Source organism: Monomorium pharaonis, chromosome 5, assembly GCF_013373865.1.
Source record: "Monomorium pharaonis isolate MP-MQ-018 chromosome 5, ASM1337386v2, whole genome shotgun sequence".
NCBI classification, from domain to species: domain Eukaryota; kingdom Metazoa; phylum Arthropoda; class Insecta; order Hymenoptera; family Formicidae; genus Monomorium; species Monomorium pharaonis.
This window is the reverse complement of record NC_050471.1, coordinates 3,645,978-3,661,069: the sequence shown is the minus strand read 5'-3', so window position 1 is coordinate 3,661,069 and position 15,092 is coordinate 3,645,978. Positions and strand designations below refer to the sequence as shown.

The following is a 15,092-nucleotide window of genomic DNA, read 5'->3' as shown; positions in this document are numbered from 1 at the left end:
AATCACATGCGATGCGTCGTCTTACGTGTCGAGCGGCTGATAAGAAAAATAAAATGCACCGCGGTGGCCAATGACGAGCGACGTTGGTTCGTGAACACTCGACATAAGTACGTCGTTCGAGAAGTACAAAAATTAAACGTAATATCATATCTAACTACTAGATCAATAAATGTTGTACTCACTTTTATCTTAAATACTTGATCGCCTTGACTCTTTCATAATATTTTTCAACATCTCCTGTAACGTTTTAATTAAACGTTTCTTTATTCGTACATGTAAAATTAGGTCGTGTCGATCTCATATCAATCAAATTTCAATTACATTGTAGAATTATCAAGATATTTAATTCTATTGTACGGTTTCAACTTTTTTTTTTCAAAATTTTGTTTTCGAAGAAATGCAGTGATTCTATAATCTAGCTTAACTTTTAAAATCTTGTCAACTTTTTATTTTTTATTTTTATCGACTTTGAATTCCTAAAAATATTTGTCGCATTCTCTTCGAGAAACGTTGCTTTGTTTGAAAATCCATAAATTCGATAAATCTTTAATGGATGCACTAAGCGTTTCCAACTTAATGTGCAATTAATTTTTCCAATTGAGGATAGCACCGAGAAAACTCAAATAAAGAGCGATTTACGAGCGATAAATAAAAACGAGCAATAAATAAAGAAAGAAATCGCGATTCCTCGCGGCTTAGACTCGTTTAATGAGTATAACAAAGTAAGATCAAGCGTCGCGCGTTGAACCCATAACCGTAACCGGGCATTTTATTAAACTTTCCTCACGGAGGGTCTGCAACCATTATATAGCAAATACTCCCAAGCGGTGTAAATTAACTTCTGTATCGTAGCTTCAATTACGCTATCTTATCTTAATTCATTGAGCGATTGAACGCACGGATTCGATCGTCATCACACGTTGAATTGCTGAAATCGCAATTCTGAGAGAGAGAGAGAGAGAGAGAGAGAGAGAGATCACAAAAAAAGAGGAAAACGGTAGCAAAGTAAGAGAGAGAAAGAGGAGAGGGAAGAAACTAATAAGAAGAGAAGAACAGGGTCTATTGCTGTCCTGATGTTATCAGACATATTGCGAGGGTGTATCGCTCGGTTGGCAACGTTCCGGTTTCTCCGTCCGATATGCTTGGAGAAAGAGTCGCACGAATAAACGAGATATCGATCGGTGTCATCTTATATATCTGCAAGATAAGCAGCGGTAGATCAACCAATGGCACTCGCGATACTCTTGACTGATTCGATTTAATCATCTTTGCGAATTAACGTTTATTTCGTGTAATACGTCCATTTTGTGTTATTCTTCTTTTTCCAGTTTCATGGCATAACCATAGAACGGTTTTAATATTTGAGAATGTTACGACATTGCTTGTATAACAAAAATTTCGTCAAAACGTTTCGGAATTACAGCGGTTATTTTGGGCTTCAAGCTTGTTAATACTAATCATTCCCTGAAATCTCGGCTTTTGTGTTAAATAATATTCGTTCAATCAAATTACAGACTTTAAAATGATAAATGGAAACAAAAACTATTTTGTATTTACGTGAAACAAATATTTGTTTCACATGCATAAATAAATAAAAAAAGATATATTTAATAAAAATTTTTCTTTAATATGTAATACTCAAAATTCATTGTTTTCTTTCTTCCAGGTTTTATCTTAGCGCGCTGCAAAAAGAAAAAGTCGCAAAAGTTTCACTCGCGCAATTTACATTTTCATCAGAATTTTTCGTCTCTCGCAACACTTTCTACCGTTTTTTTCTTCTTTTCCCTCTTTCTCTTTCTCTCTCTTTCTCGGTATATACTGCGGATTGCATGCTCTAACTTCTAATTATGTAACGAGAGATTAGTGTCGGCTCGCCTAGGTGGCTTCATGCTCAAGAGAAACTTCTGCGCCGGACAGGAGTCAGGTCTCTCTCTTCCGACGTGTTAAATAATATCTCGCGACTTAACAAAGAAAGCGACGCGGCGAATGAAAGACGATCCGAAGCTCTCGAGAAAAGAAATTAAATCTTCCAGAAGGAAGCGTCCTCTCGGTCCTGTTCTCTCTAATGAGAAACGCATCCGTCTTCGTACATACAATAGCTATCTCATAATCACAGCAGTGCCCATTCGTTAATTTCAATTAGCAAGACACAGAGAATATCCGCATTATGTTTTAATGATGAATCCGATATTGGATTTGACTATGTGAGGATTACAGAATCGAATATAATACGATAGAATGCATTCTCTTTGAGTAATATTTACTCCGGTTTGATCAAAGAATTTATCATGCATGCACGGTATCGGCGAAATATTTCACATTATATTACCTTTCGTAAATACAGTATCATTCACTGATTTGCAACTTTCATAATAAACAGTATTTTTATTGAGTCCAAAAGAATACCCGTAACCTTGGTTTCAAACATGCATGAGGTATGCTATGAAATTATTAATTCTTTATAAACTTTTGATCTCCAACTTCTCAAGTGCTTCATTAAAATTCTTGTTTGACTTAACTTTCATATTAAATGACTACTCATCCCGCCTGTTACTCAAACAAGATCTTATAAAGAAACATTGAATCCCTTGTTACTGGCGTTAACGTTCACTCTTCGGCTGATATTTTTTTAGGTTGAGATCATACTATCGTGAACATACTACCGTGAATAATGAAGCGCGGTAACGTACACCAAAATAGATAAACGGATCCTTCCGAATAATCGTCTCGGGAGACCATAAAGCGCGCGCGAGCGCATAAGTTTTGGCCTTTATCGTGCTTTATCGCGCAGCCAAGCGTGCGAGTCAACGAGGGAGAAATGACCATGGAGGACGCATCCCCTAAAAGACACATGTCAGTAGAGGGCAACAAAATGCGAGGGAGATGTCGTCGATCGTTTGTCGTCGTTCCAGTCTGACGTTATTCAGCGCAAAAGTGACATTTCCCAAACGAGTTTCTTCAACTTTGCGGAGCAAAAATTCGCTCTTTCCAGCTTCATAAAATCAAGCAAGTTTTATTGAGGGATATACGAGAAACACTGTTAGGTTTGCAATATCCAGTTATGGAACATTTTTATAACAATGATTCTGATATCAATTCAAAAAACTAAAATGTGAATTTATTTGACATTTAAACTTTTTCTTTAAAAAGGAGAGAAAAGTGCGTTAAAAAGAACGCTTCTTAAGGTAAAAGGTCGTTATATTAAAAAGCCCATTTCGCCGCTTATGAATTTTACGCTCTCGTTGTTATGTGATTACCGTAAAAAGGGCCGATCGTCGAGAAGCCGTCAGGAAAACTGCGCCTTTTTCGGATACCATTCCGCAAGATCGCATCGTGTTCTTCAGGGAAGCCAATTACGCAAAATACACGGCGAGATGGCGAGATGGAAAAAGGTCCGGCGGCGATTACTAAACCATAGCGCTACTTCCTCCTCGGGTAGTCGCAGTCGCGTCGCGTCGGCGCGGTCCACTTTCGCTTCTTGCGTCGCTAAATAAGCCCTTTTTGTCGCAAGCATGCGTTTCCCCCTTTCCTCGTAAACTGTCAACCGTCCGTTTTAAGGTAGAGTAAGACCGCGATTAATGTGTCTTCACATTAATCGTTCGAGGGAAAGAGGAAAGACGGATGCTTTAAAGAGCTTCGGTATAAAATTATGCTTCGACGGATTATACTAGAAAACTGTAATATAAAATCATAAACTACTTTGAATGAAAAGAAATTTGTATAATTTTTTTTTTTTCAAAAGCGAAGGCTTTTGCACGGAAAAGATTGATCTCCCACGATTGATGGACGTGTGGCCGAATACGTCAACCGAGACGAAAATTGTAGCCCATTGTAAACTCCACGCCACACTTTTGTTTACGGCGCAGACGAGTCGCGGGCAATTAAGAGGAATTTATAGGCAGTAAAACTGCTTTGATCGAGATCGAGCGGTCAATGGACAGATCGTTCTCATGCGAACGCGCATGGGAATTGTTCCCATAAAGAAACGGCATGCAGCGTATCGAATGCGAAAGCGATACAAGCTAAGGAGATGATTAATGTTCTATTTAATATTTATCTGTTATGACTATGCTATAAAATGATAAATAATAATCTTCCATATAATTATCTCGTAAGTAGTACAATTACCGCTTATAAATAATTCATAAAGCGAACATTCATCCGTTTTCACTCAGCAGCACAAATGTAATAACTCTACGGATATCAGCTAATAGACTTTAGTTACGTTATTATATTTTATTTAGTCGTGTTTATTGTTCTGCGTTATCGTTCCACGTGTCTATTACATCTCTATAGGTTGCAGCATTCTTAGCATTATTACCGCAGCAGAATTGATTAAACGTTATTTCCAACGAGTAAACGTCGAAACGCAGCGTCGAAAAAAAAATTACTCTGTGCTCCCGTACTGTGTACTTTCTGAAAGCGGCGGAATCGAAATCGCTCGTTACATCTGGCATCGAGCTTGAGGGGGAGAGGGAGGCTCTGTCCGCATCGAGTGGCGCATTCAACGCCGTTGCATTTATCGAACACGTTTATCCGTCGCACGCCGGATTCGATGCGAGTCCCGTCTCGTTCCGTGAAATACACGTTACTCGCTAAATTCGAAAATCAAAGACCGGCGTGCACCATGCCGATATTCATTCGACCGCACTCGTTCGCGTGCACACGCGTGTAGCACACGCTCGAGTTACGCAATGATTCCGCAGCTTCCTTCGCAGGTACGCTTCGAATCCGCGATGAGCTGTATCGCGTTCAATTTCTCTCTTTCTTTCCCTCTTCCTCATCCGTGTTTTTTCAAATGAGCACGCTTTCAAAGATGCACGTGCATGCGCCGCGCGCGAGCAAACAGATCGACTATTCGCAGATAGCCTCGTCGGAAACGATACGCACACCGTTGGAAAAGCGCAGTTCTCTTTGCTTTGTTTTCCTCCCACCCATCCCCTATTTTTTCGACGCAAAGAGAGACGCGAGAAACAAAGGGAGGATTTAAAAAAAAATGTTTAGTAGGCGTTATAAGCGAGCTCAAATTACGACTCTCGCTGCATACCAGGCATCGTGTTCGTTATTCGAAATACGCACGTCGACAAGATCAAATAGCAAAACACCGAAATTACCCAGCAATATCGCCGATCGTGTGACACGGAAAAACACAGATCTTTTTTTCTTGATTATAATCGTACCTAATATTTTATGTATAATGCTCATCTCTTTCGTAAATTTATTTATGCCGTTAATTACAATATATGAAGAATATATCTTTTACCTGTCTCTTTCAATAATTTTTGTTAAATTAAATGTTACGAGATTTAAATAAAACGGAAAGGTATAGGTATACAACCGAAGCACAACGATGGAAAGGATCATGAGCTACAATCTAATTTAATTTGCCGTGATTTATAATATGTAATATTATATAAATATTTTATATCACAATCAAAAATACATGCGAAAATTGAATACTCTTTAACATTCGTTAATTATCTAAATTTATCATAAATAATAATTATTATAAAAGATAATTAATTTTATCCGTTCATTCGCGGTTCTTTCTAGAAAATTTTACTTCGGAATATTAACGTGAATATTAACAATTCAATTCCCCTCTAATAATTTAATTCAATTATCGGATCGCTACGCAGTCTCCATAATAACGATATCAAACGACTGTTGTACGATAAACATGTAACGTACCAGTCACATACGGCGGGTTACGCGCAAGATCTATCACTTCTACAGTAGTACAAAATACGCACGAGGGGGGAAAAAAGAATGCGTCGTGAGTGCTCTATCTTTTACGAGCAAGTTTCTCTTATTTTTCCCGCGATAATCGCGACGCAAGCGTACGCGGGTTTGCGCGAGAAGTGTATCAAATAATAGCTCGTAAATTTGCGCTGGATACGCGCGACGTTTTCATCTCGGCGAGCAGACGTTCCGCTCGTATAATTTACGACGTGGCTCGTTCTGCTTTCGGATTCTTTGGATTCTCAATTAAAAATGTATGTCATTTCAGGATGCGCCATATCTCGTCGAGTGCATATTGCACTTCAAAAAGGTATATACAGGCTCATTAAAAATTTCTTAGCTATGATTCTTTAATAAGAGAGGGGAGAAAAAGAGAGGGAATAATTTTTCGTTCGCCTCGTCGGCTTAAGACTGGTTTACGCGATTAAGAGCGTCGGCCACGTAATGTCGACACGTAATGTTACGATAAATCCTAATACTGCTCGTTTATCTCATGTTGCTGTGATAACGGAAATATATATTCCGACATGTATGTATCGATAAGAAACGAATGAGAATATATGCGATTTGTAGAATACATGCAATTGCTATGACATTTCATAATTTATAAAACGGTTTATAAGATTACCAATCGAGAGATGTATCGCAACTTTTATGTTAAATGGAAAAAAAATTGTAGAAACAGGATCTCAGAAATGCTTATTTTTGGTAAAAGTTACTTATTATTTATGATAAATACGATGGAAATTAATATAATATTAATGATACTAATATTTAAGAAACATAGTACCAGTTACATATAATTATCATTCGTCGGCAAACTTTATAAGCTGCGATCTGCGAAAATTTATACGATTTCGTATGGTTTAGATTTGTACGTCGCGGGCGTAATTTCCCAATATGCATATCAGGCAGGACGTTATGCGGGCGTACAAACATGTACGTGCAATTAGAAAATAAATCTAATCCTGGAGTTTATCTCGGAAACTTCGGGCGACCGAACTCGCGCGATTGTGATATTATTGCCGGCGCACAATGGAGGCACGATATAATCTCGGCCAGAAATTAACGTAATCACACGCGTCCAATAATTTCCGGATCGTGTCTTCTCTTCCCGTTCGCCGCTTGACAAACAACCGATTGAGGGATTAAATTTCCGCGCGCGCAACTCAGAATTAGACGATAACTCAACTCGACGTATCGCTAGGATTAACGTGCATCGATGAGCAATATCGCTATTGAAACTGCAATTGAAAACATAAGCAATTTGCATACAACAAACCGACAGATCAAGAGCCATTTCGCTATTAATAAAAAGACAATCTAGATCCATAAAACAGCATCTTTTAATTGTTATATTTATAGAATAGCCGGAATCTCTGAATATATCATTATAAACAATACACAATAAACATTCGCATTATTGTACATTGTAATAAAAAACGTAACGTCTAAAAAGATTATGCTAAAAATTTCACGGTTATCTATTTTTCACGACAGCGTAATATGGCATGGCTGCTTAATGCTTTTTACATCTCTTTATACCGTCGTGGAAAATTATTCTATTTAAGGAGATAAATCGCAAATAATAGGCTTCAACGTAACCATTTATATAATTTTCTACTGACGAGCGCTCATTTACCAGCGCACCTGCCTCTTAATTAATTACTCTTCTAGCCATCCAATAAAACACTCGAGAAACTATCCTGGACTCTCGAGACAGAATCCACGTTTGGAATATCGCTCGACAAATTCGCACAAAGAGCGAAACCATAGTCGTCCCTAATTGCACAAGTGTGCGCTTTGAACTGGCAGGATCGCTATTAAAATCAGTCGATTCGACGTTTTCCAAGAGCAGCGCCACACCACTCTGTCCGACCAGTTAAATATCCGGTAGCGTTTGAATCTCGGAGAAAAAGACTCTCCCCAAGTGATCCATTGACTCTTTTCCAAGGTATTCTTTTCTCACCCTCTCTTTTCTTAACTCCGCATTTCTTCCTCGTTGTCTTTCTTTGTATTCAATTATATATAAACGCGAATATTACCGTCGAGTATAAGTTCATCGTCTTCGTTTGCCGCCAGTTTCGTTGTCATTTCCTAAACAGAAGTTTATTTCATTGAAAACTGCGCGAGCCCCTAGTTACAGTCACGCAGTTATCTCGTATTTCCTCTGGTTCTCTTAATTTTTCCGTAATATAATGAGTTTAAATAATATAACTTCTTAAAGCGCCGTAAAGTAGCAGTAAAATTAATTAACTTCATTAGAACACTAATTAACTTCTACTTAATTATGTCTCGAGTTACGAAACGTAAGACGTATCCTACGAGAATAATTGACAATAAAAAGATCTTAAAATACGTATATAATGTAAATATAAATCGTATAAAAAAAACAATTTCGATAAGATAAGAGAAATGTAAGTTTCCAGCTTTGTCTTCTTCCCACCGGTCTCGTATTACATCGTCCTGGGTGCGCGGTTGCAGGTTGAAAATTTTCATCACAATTTTCATCACAATAAGCCGCTGATATCCCACGGTGTCGGATATCAAGATCTACAACGACACCGCCATCGCCGCCGGCGCCGTATAAGCGGCGTTTTCCGTCAAGTTTTAATGACAGTCACCGAAGTTCGGTCGGTGCGGAACAGCCGTTCGTTTCCCGAGCCCGTTGTTCGCTCCTGGGCGTTTTGGAAATTAAATTAGATCCACGCACGACGCTCACCATACGTTTCCCGCTGCCAACTTGCCTCGGCCGAGTAACTGATATCGATATTATTCAACGATCCCAGAGTTGGAGCATGTACAATATATACACTGCTGGGCAATTTAACCTTTCGGCAAAATATTCTCTAAACGCGACCAATATTATTTTTCTTTTGTAAGCTTTCCATTATACGTTGATATAATTACATTGTAGACTTTTTCAATCACTAATTTTCCCATGAATGAAATTTGAATTTTAGTTAAAATAATTTATCTTAGACAAACAAATCTCATTCTACATTTTTATTATTTCACTACTATTATTCATATGAAAAATTTTATTCGTTATATTGATCTCTTTACTATATTTAAAAAAATACAAATAACGTTAGCTATTTTTCCATCAACGATCAACGGGAGAAGTAACGTATGCAAATTGTATTGGTAGAGAGAACGCATGGAAAGCATGAGTCGATAACAGTAAAAGCCAGTGCCTACCTAGACCGGGCATTGGACTGTGAGGCAGATCCATTAATCTAATTAAACTGATTCACAGTCCTTCGTTTTCGGCGAGTGGAGCCCGACGGAAACGAAGAACAAGTCGATCAGCGTAACGGTCCATTTGCTAATACGAAAGAGTTCGATTTTCCGAGGCAGACATCGCGTGTCCGTGCCTTGTAGCTCCACTCGACGTAGGATCGTGTAAATCAGATCGGGAGCAAAACTCCATATCTATTCCGCAACGTGCGCATTATCGTTAATTCTTGACGAGAGCGCGGAGGATCGTATCGTCTTACAACTTAATTTTCTTAGTTGAAACCCTCGTGGTGATGTAACGGGCAATCACGAACGCTGCAAGTTTTCCTCGTCTTTTACTTTCGATCCGCTCGATCTCGAGGCTCGAAAGACAAGAAGGAGACTATCTTCCGGGACTCAACACGCCTCCCTCCGCCTTCCTTCTCGTCCACCCCCCCCCCCCTCGCGTTTGCGTTTATATGCAGGTCGGGCTGAACGCGCGGGCCCGCATGAATGCATCACGCGGACGTTGCATTGCGGGGTGCACGTGCGGAGCGCAACCGCAAACGTGCGCGTTCGACGTGAGATATCTCGATAATTAATCGGCGGCGCGGGCGGCGCGTGTGCGCGTGTGCGTGCACGTGCGCAGCGTGAGAAGGGAGGGGAGGGGGAAAGGGCGCGGATCGATGAGCGCTCATCTCCCTTTCCGCGAAACAATTGCGTATCGTAACCGTGAAACGGAATATTCGAGCATCATATTACGAGAACGTACCTGATTCCGTTTCGTTGCCAATTACACAATCGCGCGGACGACAAATGTGCGCGTGGGAAGCAGAAGAACATATGTCCAATAGTTTTTTTGTTTTTTTTTAGTTACGTAATTACAAAACCGCGAATGACTTTCCGGATAAATTCCAATAAAGATAAATTTGATTAAAAATTAAAATATAATTAAAATATAATTTCAAAAATATAAAAATTGAAATGTGGACTCTCTTATTGTTCACTTCCATAGTTATTGTTTCTTTACTTTAAATATAGATTATAACAGAAAATTAAATATAAAATAAATTCTTCTTTCCTTGTTTTGCAACACTTTAATTGAAACAACAAAAATATATTAATATTGTAAACCTTTCTACATTTTTTAGGAATATAACATAAAAGAACGTCGAATATTTTTTCAGACGATAAGAGAAAAAAGTTTGCATTATTCGAAATAAAGGGAAAACTTTAACAGCTTTTTTAACGGCTGCAAATCACAGCGACGCTGAATATAATTCATTTGAGCGTGCTCAACCAAATGCCAAATACACGCGCTGATGATTACATAAAAGTTTCGATGAAAATGCGGCGTGTCGTGCAGTTTTACAACCTCATGCGTAACGACAAGTACGCACGGATGTTACGCACAAAATGATGCACGCGATTTGTTTCATACGGCGAAAATAAATTAAAATCGTAACCCTTCCGAGCTGTTGCGCGAAGTTACACGAAACTGTCATTTGCCACCGCTTGAAAATTCGGCCGAAACGAACTTTTATGCGCGGCACGACGCCATTTTCCACTCGATTTATAAATCGTGAAACGGAAGAGCGGTATCGCCGTGGAGGGCTCTACGCTACGCGATCGGTTGCCAATTCCAATAAGACTCGGCAACTGGATTTTCATAAAAAAAGTTCGACCCTGCCAGCGGCGGCAATCGCGCGGCATCCGGCTCGCGAGAAATGCGAGGAAAAAGGTAGCCGAATAATTTCCGTGCGAAACTTTCGAGTATCCCGATATTACGGGAATATACGAAATTTTTCGGTCGTTCATTATCCCACAAACGTGGTTGAAAGAGAAAAGAATGGAAAAAAAAACAGCATAATTACGTTACTGTCCAAGCACATGTCCGAAAGAGTACATCTAATATTTCATTACTTCTCTATTATTAAAAATTCGTCCGTAATTTTTAATACAAAATCCACTTGCTTTTTGAGACAAAAATTTTTCTTCGTTTGAAAAATTTTGTATTCTTGTGTATGAAAAATATCTTTCAGAAAAGATTAATTTTGAAAAATCGAAAGATGCGTTTTTAAAAATACAATTTTATTAAGACTAGAACACAACATAGCGCGCGCTTCGCGTGCGCCACTTAGCATTTTTATATTGAACATTGCACTTTCTTTTCTTCTGTAATATTACTCTCACACACTTTATCATATTTAATGCCCTTCTCTATCTCACGCTTCTTCTCCCCCTCTCTAAATTATTAATTATATTATTAATGATATTAATTATATTATTTTCATATTGTTCAATATTACTCTTACACTTTACTTTCTTATTTAATCCTCTTCTTTATCTCTCACGCTCTCCCACTCTCCCCCTTCCAACACTTACTCTCTCACTAAACACAAACTAGTAATTATATTATATTTTCATGTTTCTTAATATCACTCTTACATACTTTATCTCCAAACTTAATCCCCTTTAAATAAATTAAAAATTATAATATATTATATGTAATGTTACCTGTTAATTTTTAATCAATTTTCAAAACTTTCACTTTCTGGCAAACTCTTTAGAAAAGTATTGTACGCGTCCGGAACTATATGAAAACTGCGTTAAAATAAATAAATCTGTCGATATTCAATAAGCACTTCACGTCCAGCTTTCAAAATTCAAGTTTATCGGGTAAAATAATTGTTTAAAATCTGTTTTAATTAATTATATTACCGGAACATCTTAGAAACTTATTGTACGCGTCCGAAACTATATGAGAATTGCATTGAAATAAATAGAACTGTCGATATTTAAACAACATCTCACCTTTAGCCCCCAAAATTCAAGTTTATCAAACAAAAAAATATTTTAAAAAATGTTTTAATTAATTATATCACCGTAACTCTTGAGAAAATTACTGTTCGCGTCCAGAACTATATGAAAACTGCGTTAAAATAAATAAATCTGTCGATATTTGATTAACACTTCACGTCTAGCCTTCCAAATTCAAGTTTTCCGAATAATATAATTGTTTAAAAAATGTTTTAATTAATTATATCACCTGAACTTTATAGAAACATATTGTACGCGTCCCGAACTATATGAAAATTGCGTTCAAATAAATAGATCTGTCGATATTCGATTAGCATTTCACGTCTAGCCCAAAAATTCAAGTTTTTCGGGCAAAATAATTGTTTAAAAAATGTTATAATTAATTATAACGCCCGAACTTTATAGAAACATGTTGTACGCGTCCCAAACTATATGAGAATTACGTTAAAATAAATAGATCTGTCGATATTCGATGAGCACTTGACGTGTAGCCTTAAAAATTCAAGTTTTTCGGGCAAAATAATTGTTTAAAAAATGTTTTAATTAATTATAACACCCAAACTTTATAGAAACATGTTGTACGCATCCCAAACTATATGAGAATTACGTTAAAATAAATAGATCTGTCGATATTCGATGAGCACTTGACGTGTACCCTTAAAAATTCAAGTTTTTCATACAAAATAATTGTTTAAAAAATGTTATAATTAATTATAACGCCCGAACTTTATAGAAACATGTTGTACGCGTCCCAAACTATATGAGAATTACGTTAAAATAAATAGATCTGTCGATATTCGATGAGCACTTGACGTGTAGCCTTAAAAATTCAAGTTTTTCGGGCAAAATAATTGTTTAAAAAATGTTATAATTAATTATAACGCCCGAACTTTATAGAAACATGTTGTACGCGTCCCAAACTATATGAGAATTACGTTAAAATAAATAGATCTGTCGATATTCGATGAGCACTTGACGTGTACCCTTAAAAATTCAAGTTTTTCATACAAAATAATTGTTTAAAAAATGTTATAATTAATTATAACGCCCGAACTTTATAGAAACATGTTGTACGCGTCCCAAACTATATGAGAATTACGTTAAAATAAATAGATCTGTCGATATTCGATGAGCACTTGACGTGTAGCCTTAAAAATTCAAGTTTTTCGGGCAAAATAATTGTTTAAAAAATGTTATAATTAATTATAACGCCCGAACTTTATAGAAACATGTTGTACGCGTCCCAAACTATATGAGAATTACGTTAAAATAAATAGATCTGTCGATATTCGATGAGCACTTGACGTGTACCCTTAAAAATTCAAGTTTTTCATACAAAATAATTGTTTAAAAAATGTTATAATTAATTATAACGCCCGAACTTTATAGAAACATGTTGTACGCGTCCCAAACTATATGAGAATTACGTTAAAATAAATAGATCTGTCGATATTCGATGAGCACTTGACGTGTAGCCTTAAAAATTCAAGTTTTTCGGGCAAAATAATTGTTTAAAAAATGTTTTAATTAATTATAACGCCCGAACATTATAGAAACATGTTGTGCGCGTCCCAAACTAAATGAGAATTACGTTAAAATAAATAGATCTGTCGATATTCGATGAGCACTTGACGTGTAGCCTTAAAAATTCAAGTTTTTCGGGCAAAATAATTGTTTAAAAAATGTTATAATTAATTATAACGCCCGAACTTTATAGAAACATGTTGTACGCGTCCCGAACTATATGAAAATTGCGTTAAAATAAATAAATCTGTCGATATTCGATGAGCACTTGACATGCAGCCTTAAAAATTCAAGTTTTTCGAGCAAAATAATTGTTTAAAAAATGTTTTAATTAATTATAACACCCAAACTTTATAGAAACATGTTGTACGCGTCCCAAACTATATGAGAATTACGTTAAAATAAATAGATCTGTCGATATTCGATGAGCACTTGACGTGTAGCCTTAAAAATTCAAGTTTTTCGGGCAAAATAATTGTTTAAAAAATGTTATAATTAATTATAACGCCCGAACTTTATAGAAACATGTTGTACGCGTCCCAAACTATATGAGAATTACGTTAAAATAAATAGATCTGTCGATATTCGATGAGCACTTGACGTGTAGCCTTAAAAATTCAAGTTTTTCGGGCAAAATAATTGTTTAAAAAATGTTATAATTAATTATAACGCCCGAACTTTATAGAAACATGTTGTACGCGTCCCAAACTATATGAGAATTACGTTAAAATAAATAGATCTGTCGATATTCGATGAGCACTTGACGTGTAGCCTTAAGAATTCAAATTTTTCGGGCAAAATAATTGTTTAAAAAATGTTTTAATTAATTATAACGCCCGAACATTATAGAAACATGTTGTGCGCGTCCCAAACTAAATGAGAATTACGTTAAAATAAATAGATCTGTCGATATTCGATGAGCACTTGACGTGTAGCCTTAAAAATTCAAGTTTTTCGGGCAAAATAATTGTTTAAAAAATGTTATAATTAATTATAACGCCCGAACTTTATAGAAACATGTTGTACGCGTCCCAAACTATATGAGAATTACGTTAAAATAAATAGATCTGTCGATATTCGATGAGCACTTGACGTGTAGCCTTAAAAATTCAAGTTTTTCGGGCAAAATAATTGTTTAAAAAATGTTTTAATTAATTATAATACCCAAACTTTATAGAAACATGTTGTACGCGTCCCAAACTATATGAGAATTACGTTAAAATAAATAGATCTGTCGATATTCGATGAGCACTTGACGTGTAGCCTTAAAAATTCAAGTTTTTCGGGCAAAATAATTGTTTAAAAAATGTTATAATTAATTATAACGCCCGAACTTTATAGAAACATGTTGTACGCGTCCCAAACTATATGAGAATTACGTTAAAATAAATAGATCTGTCGATATTCGATGAGCACTTGACGTGTAGCCTTAAAAATTCAAGTTTTTCGGGCAAAATAATTGTTTAAAAAATGTTATAATTAATTATAACGCCCGAACTTTATAGAAACATGTTGTACGCGTCCCAAACTATATGAGAATTACGTTAAAATAAATAGATCTGTCGATATTCGATGAGCACTTGACGTGTAGCCTTAAAAATTCAAGTTTTTCGGGCAAAATAATTGTTTAAAAAATGTTTTAATTAATTATAACACCCAAACTTTATAGAAACATGTTGTACGCATCCCAAACTATATGAGAATTACGTTAAAATAAATAGATCTGTCGATATTCGATGAGCACTTGACGTGTACCCTTAAAAATTCAAGTTTTTCATACAAAATAA

General features: G+C 36.3%; 1 protein-coding gene across 3 annotated transcripts in view; it reads right to left on the bottom strand.

Moving 5' to 3' along the window:
• The window catches only part of LOC105837087 (CCR4-NOT transcription complex subunit 6-like), a 498,126-nt gene that overhangs the window by 337,994 nt on the left and 145,040 nt on the right, over nucleotides 1-15,092 (bottom strand). The window lies entirely within an intron of this gene.